This window comes from Apis florea, unplaced genomic scaffold (genome assembly GCF_048593485.1).
Source record: "Apis florea isolate Af1SG1 unplaced genomic scaffold, ASM4859348v1 contig_1789_pilon, whole genome shotgun sequence".
In the NCBI taxonomy this organism is placed as follows: Eukaryota; Metazoa; Arthropoda; class Insecta; order Hymenoptera; family Apidae; genus Apis; species Apis florea.
Window position 1 is genome coordinate 2,343,048 of NW_028256481.1, and position 11,389 is coordinate 2,354,436.

Consider the following 11,389-nt stretch of genomic DNA (forward strand, 5'->3'; position numbering starts at 1 on the left):
AAAAAAAAAAATAAAATAAAAGATTTGATTATTAATCTTATTCTTCTAACAAGAATTTCTTCTAATTAAAATATTTTGTAGTGCTTTTCTATTTTTTAAAATAATATTATAATATTTGAAATTTCAAAGATATTTTTTCGTTTACATATCATCTTACTATATAAAAAAAATTTTAAAAATGTCATAAAATTTTAAAACAATTCTAATTCATTTTTCCTAAGGGAATTATAAAATTTCAAATTTCTCGCATATTTTAAAATGATAAAATATTTTAATTAAGTTAAGAGCAAAATTAACATCAATTTCAATAATTTAAAAAAATTATTAAAATACGAACGAAAAAACGAAATAGTATCTCTCTAGGGAAAACAAATTATATTCTATAATTAAGAAAAAAAAAAGAAACATTGCAAAAGAATATTTAAATTAATTTTAAATATCGCAGACAGATATATTATTGTTTTTATTTTTTTCAGTTATGTACTGTTTTTAACCACGTACTCAGTTCGTATGTCAAAGTCATTATACTTGAGAACATTGCTAAACTATCTTATTTCTTTTTTATTTTTTTATTTTTATTTTATGCTTTATATTGTTTATTTCAATAAATATATAATCACTATACAACATATTTATTTAAATAATAATTTTAATAATATATTATAACATATAAAATAATAAATTAAAGAGGCTAATAAAAAAAATTCCGCGCGACGCGATGGTCATCGCGGGAGTGACTGGCCGTAGGCCGCGTGTCCCTTTTACAAAGTAACACGATCCATGGAGGAAGCGAGGAGCGCCAGACGAAGGAGGTAACACCGGTCAGGACAGAGGTCCGTAGTGGCCCTTTCGCGTAATGGACGGCTCAAATATTTATCATCGGCCGCGTAATTTAAGGTGCGTTTAGCAAACGGAAGACGACGCGAGGGAAAACAAACAAGTCAGGGGCGGTGTAAGGATCCGTGGTCGAGGTGGAAAGAATGGGACGCGAAAGGGTAGGGCGGTCGAGTTAAAGGGTGAGCCAAAGAGGTGGAGGCCAATCAGAGGAAGAAAGAAGAGGATAAAGACAGAGGAAAAGGAGGCAAATAGGTAGGATAAGAGTCGCGGCAGAGGAAGAAAGAGGTGAAAACGCAGAGAGAGGGAGTAGAAACGATAGAGGTAGGAGAGAGACAGAGCGGAAAATAACAAAGATAGAAAGAGTAGCTCAAAGAGGCCGCCGCGGGTCCCAGAGGGCTCTGTGAGAAGGCACAAACCCCAATAATAGCACCAGAATTTATATACCTGCACGAACTTGGTGGAACGGTCCCGCGGCTGCGGGTCCACGGACCCAGGGACGGCTTGTTGCAATAGCCGAACAGTGGGCCCATTCTTCCACGATTCGTTTTCTCTCTTCGTTTGTGTTTAAGCTCGATTTACTCCTTCCTCCGGTAAACGGCTTACCACTCGATCGACTTTCCGTTCACAACCGGTCACTGAACTATGTACGCTTATACTTGACACCTAAACATTGGCACGTGATCTCTGTGAAACTCGTGGCTCGTGACGAAGAACGTCGATCAAGATCAAGAACAAGAAACATGATGAACGTCGGAGAATCAACCGAAATTCTCTCGAAGAGTGATCGAAGAGAAATGGACCAATCGCGACAAGGAACATCACGTGTGTACACCTTAGGACTGACCGGCCCTGGACCCCATCAGCGGTGGTCTAGCATCCTCTACAGAGGGAAGAAGAGAAGGCTAAGAGGATAGTGGTGTAAGAGAGAGAAACGAGCTTAGATGGAAGAAAGAAGGATAGGAAAGTTGAAAGTAGAAGCAGCAATTCGTGGCGGGCTGGAGAGCGAACCATCCATCACCGAGGGCTCAAAGCCGTATCTTCTGGTGACCGGTGCCCGCCGCGACCGGTGCTGGATGCCAAAGCACGGCCAAATATTGTGAAAGGTCCAGAAAAGGCAGGAACGTGAAATAAATTTGCTCTGCCAGCAGGGTAAGGAACGGAGGAGATCCGAGATGGAGCGACAAGGAAAAGGAGAAACGGAGAAAGAGAGAGAAAGGTAGAAGGATGATACTCTTCTGGGTAGCTCGAAAGGTTGCGCCTTGTACTTGTGCGTGTCGAGATGGAGAGAGGAAGAAGGCTCTTTAACCACTGTCGGCTCTTTGAACCCTGCTCATCTCTCTCTTCCCATCTCTCTCTGTTCTTCTATTGACTTCGTCTCTCCTTTTCATGCGCTCCCTTCTTCCTCATGTGCACACGCACACCAGGCGGGAAACTGGCCGAGAGCGGATCCAGGAACACTGAATACCGCCATTTACATTTTACACGCGAAAATACGTTTTACGGGCCGGGACCAATCATCGCACCCCATCCTGACAGTTTATCCGCGTCACGCGCACATGCTGCTCTCTCGATCCAGACTAGTGACGTACACATATATACGAAAATATTGGAATCCAATAAAAATATATAAGTTAAATTTAAGTTTCGAAAATAATTTTATAATCATTGTTGGATATATAAATATCAAAATAATATGTAAAATATGTAAAAAATATATAAAAATATGTAAAATTTTAAGTAAATCAGTTGCTATAATATATAAAATTATGAAATATTCACGGTTGCAAGGAAATCACAAAAATATTTAAACATATTTATTATTATTTATTATATTTACAAACAACGTTATATTAATATTTAATTGATCCAATTTTGATACTTCATACTGATTACTAATTTTTACATGAGATTTATTTCATTCATTTTCTCTTTTAATTTTTTTATTTGTCTCGTAATCATTTAATCTTTTATTTATTTTAAATCATACATAAAATACAGATAGCATTAATATATTTAGAGTTTGTGATGAAATTTTTACGTGTAATAATAATTAAATACAAATAATTAGATATAATAATTTAGATATTTGTAATATATTTATATATTTCGATTTTATTAGTATAAAAATAATTTCATTAAATACATTAAAATTTTACAATTATTTCGAATGGAAACTTTTGATATCGCAATTGTTTCGATGCATAATAAATCTTTCTTCACATTTATATTTAACTTTTCGAAAGTCTTGAAAATTAAAATGTCATTTTTAATTTTTTAAGTTTTCTGATTTTTTAATATTTTTCTTAGAAAAAACAAAGAATTAAAATGTGTACAATTATATACAATTAAATTGTATACAATTATATATAGATATACTTTTCTTCTTCATAATTCATAAAAAATTAAAAAAATATTAGGAAATTTATATTATTATAATATTTTATAATGATATTTTTAAAAAATTAAATTAATTATTTATTAAAATTTATTTATTAATTTATTTATTAAAAAAAATTAATCAAAAAATTAAAAGATTTATTTAAAAGTTAAAGAAAAAACTTGATTCTATGTAATTCATACAAAATTTATTAAAATTAAAAAATAGATATTAAATATATTTTCACAAAACAAGATATTTATTTTTTTATTAAGATATTTATTTAATAACAATAATTTAATTTTTTATATAATAAAATCTAAAAAAACATTTTTTTCATTTTAAGTAAATATTGACTTCTTCGTATATATAAAATAAATAATATTGAATAAATTATTAATTATATAAATAAAAGATTCTTAATAATTTTTTTATATTTAAATTTCTTATATTAAAATTTCAAGAATTAAAAAATGAACAATTATAAAATTCCTCGAAAAATATTTGAAAAAAAAATTCACAAAGAAAGAATTATTAAATGTTAAATAGAAAATAATTGTATAATTCGAATTTAAAGTTTAGAAAATGTTCATTTTAATAAAGTTAATATATATCTATACTATACAAATAACTATAGAAAGAAAAGCTATGCATGTTCTGATGATAGATCAATTGAAATTTTATTTGTAGTCAAAGAATTGATTAGGTTTGTTTGTCACGGGGATCGAAAAAGAAGATTGAAAAACGAAAAAAATTTTAAACATTATTTACTCTAAATTTTTAGGTTTCTTCAGAAAGATATTGTGATAATAAGAAGGCAAAACCAGGAATGTGAAAAGTGAACAAAAGGGAGTCAGTATAAAACTTAAATGATAGAAAAATTCAAAAAGATATTGCAGTGATGATATGTTTAAAATTGAAAAATTGAAATTGTAAGGAAAAATGTTTTAATCTTCAGTTTGATGTTGATTGTTGATTAAAATATTAATAAAAAAAAAAGAAAAATAACGTTATATATTTTCTTATATACAATAATAAGAAAAGACAAAAAAATATAATATTATAATAGGATATATATATAAAGCACATACATATAATTTAATTTTAATATTTTAATTTTTATAGCAAAATTTTATAAAATTTGTCAATATCTATATTTGCAATAATTAACTATGAATTATAATTTTAAAAGATGGAAAATATTTTTATTTAAAAGGATATTATCTTTGTTTTGAATTTCTCTTTGGTAATTTGCAATAATTTAAACAAATCAATAACTAGAAAAAAATTAAATTTCAAACAATATTAAAACAACACATAAACAACTATGAGGAATGTAAAAGCCAGATTTGACGAATCACCTATGAGTGAATATTTTTGAAATCATTCGCATGTACTCCGTTTCGCTATCGATCATTTATCATTTATCGATCACATAGATAAAAGAAAGCGATCTTTTATCCTCGGAATCACATTTTACGATCCCATTGCTTCTTCGCCCAGTCGATCTATTGATGTTTGTTAACATAATAGCACCTTGCCCATACTTTTGGCTTATAATCTCTACGAACGCCGCGGATCTTCTCTCGTTATTGGATTAATAATCCGAAGAGAGCGAAAAAGTGAAACAACGCGCAAGGAGAGCAGGATCATCTGAAGGAGAAACAGAAGAGACAAAGAAAGATAAAAAAAGCCGTGGAAGGGAGACATGGAAGCATAGAAAGGTAAGAAGAGAAAGAAAGCAAGAGAGAGAAGGAGAATGGAAAAGAAAAAGAGACGGATAGAAAAAAAGATGAAGGAAGAGAGAAAGGTGGAAGGGTACAGAGATCGTAGCTCGTAAGTTAGCACGTGGTCGAGGCGAGCCGTGCGAAGGAAACCGAGAAGCGGGAAAGGAGAGGTGGAACGAGTCGAGTGGGCTTACCACCTCATCTTCTTTCTTTGCCCACTGACGTAGATAAAATTCTACATGGCCCTTGTGAACGTGACACCGAAGAACCGTTTCTCGCGACGAATAGCAATAATGGAGACGCATAGTCCCTTTCAAGTGTTGCCTCTTTACGCGGATCATCTTCTCCGACGACGACAATCGAAGAAGAAGTCGAACGTTAAAAACAACAAAGAAGCTACCGAATACTCTTTTCGACCAATAGAAAACATTTGATGAATCCTTTTAGAGTCATCCATTCTACGATACAATGGGAAAAAGTATACAATAACTCGATGATCATATACAAATTGCCCTGTCATTTAGATTCCCAGGCTGGCCGTCCCGTTTCATAGTCAGTATATAACGAGGAGACCACCTAATTAGAATTCCATTTCGCGGTCCTGTCGGCGGCAATATCGCGCGATCTACACGATCCTTCGTTACTTACGCCACTGTCAGCACCTCCACTCTCCTCCGATGTTCGTCTTCGGGGCCACCTCATCTTCGCGGCCCGGACCGAGTCAAGAGACAGCGTGGACCGTGTGTAGCAACGAGAGGCAGAAAAGAAGGGGGGAGGGGGGAGGGGGGGGAGCACCCGCAATCCAACGAGAGAGAAAGGAGAGTCGAGTATGTAACGTGTCTCGAACATCGAAGAAGTTGGCTGGGAAGAAGAGTGAAGATGAACAAGAAGTTCTCGCAGTGAAACATGCAAGAATTCCACGGTGGAAAGAGAGAAGAGACGAACAGCGAAAACGAGAAAAACGCGGTGAATCCATAGAAAAAGAGAAAAAAAAAGAACATGGAAAGAAACAAAAGAAAGAAAAAAAAAGGGAACGACGCGAGGAGCAAGAAAAAAAAAGGAATGTAAAAGTGAAAGAGATGGTGGAAAATGATCGGAGCGAGAGGGATGAGAAAAAGGACGAAGCGAGAGTGTAAGTGAGAGGAAATAGGCAGTAAGGAAGAATAGGAAGAGCGAAGAAGCGAGCGTAAGACCACACAGGACGCGGCACGCGCGCGCTCTACCGGGTGGGCCAGCACACGTCGGCTTCGGGCTTCCTCGTGCTAAATCGGGCGAGCTCGTGCGTCCTCGGCTGGGCCCGGTGGTCGAGTCTAGCCGAGGCCACACAGATCGCGCACGCGCGAACGCTTCCTGGGTGGCATTCGCCTGCCGGCCGGCAGGCCGAGCATAAGGTACTTCTTCTCTCCGTTCCACTGTGGGCCGTACAACCTGTTAGTGTCGTGCCATCCACGCATTATGCCCCTCATTCTCTCCTTGTCTTTCATGGCTACTCTTGCTATCTTCCTCTCTTTCTTTCTCTCTTTTATGCTACTTGGTCTTTCTCTTACTTACTAAAGGACCCCTCGAGGCTCCTCCTGCCTCGGGTACCTCCGGCATCACGAGCTTCTAATAAGATTCCAATTTGTCAATTAGGGGGAGGACGGGATCCGAGCGCATCTTTCTCCTTCACCTTCTCTCTGTCGTCTCTTTCTCTCCGCGTTAGCACCTGCCTCGCATTAACGACGTGCAACTGCGACACTTGAGCGGCTGCCGTATGCGACGTAATCTCAGACCGATCTTCCTGCGCGATTTAAACCAACATCATTCCTTGCTTCGAGATAAATATTCGAGATATTCTACCATTTTTTTGTCCTCATATTCTTTTATCCTGAAAAATATTTCTGCGGATATGTTTGAGATTATTTAATTGTTATTGTTAACGAATTTCATTTATATTCTTTCTTTTTCTTTTTTTATATTCTTTTCTTTTTTTTCTTTGCCTAACAATACAGAGACAAACGAGTTTTTCACTAATTTGACGAGCCGTGTAGCGCGTCATTCGACGTGTCAGTTTCATCGACGCGATTACATCGCGTGTACAAAGTTCTTACGCACACGCCAACATAATGAGCTTCGCCGCTACGAGCTGCATTCTCGTGACGCGAGCCACCCGCTGGGCCTTCTCGCTCGAGACCGTGCTGGAAACCGAGAACGATTTCGGAGAAAATAATCGTCAGATTTCTCAGTAACACTTCCTTCGTAATTTAAGGATCTTCATGCTTTGGTACTTTTGCGGATCTATATTTGAGTATTGACATATATACATTTTAAATTAAATTAAATTAAAAATTTAAGAAATTTGAATTTATTCAATTATTTTTTATATTTGATAATATATTAAAATAAAATATGAGTTATAAAATTATAATAAAATATATTAGTAGGAATATTTATAGGTATAATAAGAATAATATATTTATATGAGAAAAATTAGTTTATATAAATATTAATTGTATCAAAAATACATAAATTCCAGTTTTGCTCAAAAAGTTTTATTATTTATATTCTTCAATAAAAACATTTTTTATCTATATTTTTAAACTACAATAAAATATTATTAAAAGGATATAATAAAAATATAATATAATAAAAGGAAATAATATCTTTTGGAAGATAGAGAATATAAACAAACAAAAAAATTATAACAAAATTATAATAAAATAAATAAATACAGAAACTAAATTTTAAACTTTAAAAAATTTATAATTAATTAAAATAAAACCAAAATGAATTTCATTATGACAATGATGAAATAAATTTTTTATCGAATTTCCATTGACAAGAATAGTGAATGTTTCGAAAACGTTTTTAGTATCTATTATTAATAGCACATGATTGTCAATAATATTGATTCTATTTTTATTTATATATTATTTATATATTTATATATTATAGTGATAATTTATAATTTATAACATATTTTATGTATTATCAATTGTTATCAATTTTATGTATTATCAAATGTATTATCAATATTTAAGAAAATATTAAAGTTTTATATAATTTTTTATTTATATTATTATATATATTAGAATATATAAGAAAATTAGTTTAAAAAAACATCATATATTATTAATATATAAGTTATTATTATATTATTATGTTAAAAAGTTATAATAAGTTTCAAATACATTGCAATGAACTTAGATGAATTTTTTTTTTCTACTCTTAATTTATACTATATTCTAAATTAAAATATTTCACTAAATGAAAACAATTAAATTATATAATCTTAAATTTTATTTATTCCCAAAAGTTTATGAAACATTATTATCATTTTTAGAAATATTTTATCATCTCTAATTATCATTGTGAATATATAATATTCATAAATTTTAAATAACAATATTAAATTTATCCATGTTTTTATAAATTCAAATATATATAAATTCATTATATAAATATTTTTTATAAGAATTGAATTGAATATTTTATTCTGACTTTGTTTATAAATAATAGAAACAAACTACTTATTGTTAACATATTCTTATATTCTTTTAAATTAGATTAAATTTAATTATAATTCTTAATTATATTTGATTTTTTTCTATATTCCAAAATTTTACTTTTAATTTATTAAATATTAGATTTTAAAGAATAGATTTGCATTATTTTTATTAATGAATTTTTAATTTATCAAAATATAAGTATTTAATTTATAAATATAGATATATTTTAAAATATAAAATAAATTGTTTATAAATAAAATTATAAGCAAAATTATATATAAATTATTAATTTTTTCAATTTTTTTTTAAGAAATGGATATAACTTATAATAATGACATAATAACAATCCATATATACTTTTATAACAATTTTATTATAATTCTTACTTAATTATTTATATTTATTTTATGTGTTAATTAAAAGTTCTAAAAAAATCAATATAAGATAGAATCCCTTAGGACAGAATATAAAATAGAACAATAAAGAATTGAATAATATTCAATTACTTGAGAAATAAATTGCATTTTTAGTAAACAATATAATATTTATAATTTTGTATATTGATTTTATATTTATTATGATTTTAAAATCTAAATATTATAGTATATTTTTTTTGCATATTTAATGTTTATTTTCTACGGAAAATTTCATTATTAGTTGTCATTATTAGTCTGTTAACAATTAATAATAGTCTGTTAATCTGTCAATTTCTTACTTACTTTCTTACTAATTTCAATAGAAAAAAAACAAATGAGAATGTTTAATATAAGTTTAAAACATTAAAATAGCGAAAATTATTCAAAATTATAAATATGTAATTAATAAATTGTAATAAAAATACGACTATTAAATGTAATTTTTTTCAACTCTATATGCAAAAGTTGTTTATAATATAGAATTTATATGAAATCAAATTTTTTATCGATATAAATTTTTATGATATATATTTTGCTAAAAAAATATATAATTTCTAATAATTTGATTAAATAATATAAATTTAAACATCTCACCTTCGAATTTCCGAAATATCTAAAAATTTACAATTTTTGCTCATTGTTTTATCTTGCATCACATTGTCCTCGACTTATCATCTCAAAAAGGTTGAACTTATGATAAAAGATAGTTGAATATAATTATATTTTCAAAAAAATATCATAATAAGATCTCATGGATGATGATGGTTTCTATTGCGATATTCAAAGAGACTCACGGAGTGATCCACGCAGTCGAGGCATTTGTCCTGGCAGGAGCGTAGTCAAGGGGTCGGGCGCCCGATGTATACCAGCTCCCACGTATGTTCGGTGACGCGGGTGCCCCTCCCGCTCCATGACGCCGGACTATAAAATTTCATTTCTGCCGGGCGAATGTCTTCGAATTAGCAATAAAGCAGTGATTCTCTTCCCCTTGCAACGTACAACGAGGCCGTGCCGCGGCGTTGGCTTCTTCTCGTTTTTTGTTTACTCACCAGCGAACTGGTTTTGCGGTATACACGCTCCGTTCCCACTCCCTCGCCCCAACTCCCTACTGGTCCACCTCTTCCAAGTCCTCATCCTCGTCCACCGGCCCGTCTCATGGAGCAGGGAAGGTACGGCTATTTCGGGGTACGCAAATACGCGGAGTGCGTGAACGAGGGGTGCTTGAACGGTGGGCACCCGCGGCGAGAAGCCAGCACCACTGTCATCGACAAAAATCATTCTCGACATTCTCAAAACCGGGTAGATTTTTGCCGATGGAGAAGTTGAAGCGAAGATAGCGAAGCTGTGATGCTTCTCAAGTAGTATCGATTTTTAGTGACAAAAAATCACGACATCACGGACATATCTCTGACTATTAAAAGAAATTATAAACGATACTTATTTGATTATTTCCAATCTTTTTAAGTATATCTTGAAAAGAATTGGTATCGATATACTTATTATTAATCTATTTTGAACCAACGTAATATTTTTATTGTAATACTTGTAAACATAGTGTGTATAATCTTTAAATTTTTATACATTCTTGATTCTTATATATTCGTTAATTTTGGCATTATGATAATTTGATATTATATTCGATATTATATTTTGTATGATTGATAATATATATTAATTTAGAATCCTTATTCTTTAGATACTCAAATATTAAACTTTTAAAACTCAAATATTATTACTTATAAAATATGAGAAAAACTGATATCAAAAAACTGACTTATTACTACTAGTGAATGACATAAAAAAGAATCAAATCTTTATAATCTATAATAAATCTTGAAATCTTAATATCAATCCTATTAATTGGACAATCCTATTAATTCCATCTTTTATGATTCTTAATCTCAAAGACTTGACATATTTTGATACGACTAATTGTCAATATAATTTTCTTAGAATTTAAAACTTAAAATCTAGACTTGCTAGATATATGGTTAAAAGTTTGAATCGAATTCGCAATAAAGTTTGTCACATGCCAAGTGCAGAAAATTCCCTCTGGATTCTTCTTGAAAGAATGTTAGTATTATTTTAAAGTCACACGCATAGATATGTGCACTGCGTGGTATTATGTCGTAGTATGCTCGCGGAACTATGCTCCTCGATAATACGAACGTGATTTACATCTTGCTTTAATATGATTTTTTAATAAAGAGGAGAATCTAATCCATATAAAAATTAAGTTAAAATATCTGCGAGAAAATAAAAAAGAAAATTCTTTTATGTATACAAAATTTTACAAAAGATAAATAATTAATACAAACAAAAAATTTTAATATCGTGATACAATTTCAATAGAGACAATATATGATTGAAATCTGTTAATAATAAATTAAATTAAATCTCTGTTGAGATGAATTCTATTAGATATATCTTGTGAATTTTTTTTTCAGTTTGATAATTTCTTTCTAAAAATAGTCTTTAATTGTATAAATCTTATTTATGCATTTCATGCAAAAGAAATTCTATTATTCTTATTATTTCTATATA